This window comes from Sinocyclocheilus anshuiensis, unplaced genomic scaffold, assembly GCF_001515605.1.
Source record: "Sinocyclocheilus anshuiensis isolate Anshui unplaced genomic scaffold, SAMN03320099.WGS_v1.1 scaffold225, whole genome shotgun sequence".
NCBI classification, from domain to species: Eukaryota; Metazoa; Chordata; class Actinopteri; order Cypriniformes; family Cyprinidae; genus Sinocyclocheilus; species Sinocyclocheilus anshuiensis.
Window position 1 is genome coordinate 494,069 of NW_015539845.1, and position 439 is coordinate 494,507.

The following is a 439-nucleotide window of genomic DNA, read 5'->3' on the forward strand; positions in this document are numbered from 1 at the left end:
CTTCCCACATCGTGACATAGACATGTGGGGGCATGTTTGAACGAGGCGTTTAAGGAGGGTGTGGACTAGTCTTAACTTTTATAAAGAATATCTCTTTGGATTTGAGACTTTAGTCTTTGCAACTTTAGGGATCTTATCTCTGAATCATTTAGATGTTCATTGGCAAACTTTAAATGGGACTGCACATGTACCTTCTTGAGCAGGGGGACCTTGCGGGCGCTGCAGGATTTCAGTCCATTGCGGCGTAGTGTGGTACCAATGGTTTGCTTGGTGACTGTGGTTCCAACTACCTTGAGATCATTAACAAGCTCCTCTCCTGTGTAGTTCTGGGCTGATCCCTCACCTTTCTCATGATCATCCTTACCCCATGAGGCAAGATCTTGCATGGAGCTCCAGACCGAGGCCAATTGATGGTCATTTTGTTTTTCTTCCATTTCCG

The 439-nt window shown here is 45.6% G+C and overlaps 1 protein-coding gene across 1 annotated transcript in view; it reads right to left on the reverse strand.

Moving 5' to 3' along the window:
- LOC107684560 (2-hydroxyacyl-CoA lyase 1-like) overlaps positions 1 to 439 on the reverse strand; it is a 10,346-nt gene that overhangs the window by 3,064 nt on the left and 6,843 nt on the right. The window lies entirely within an intron of this gene.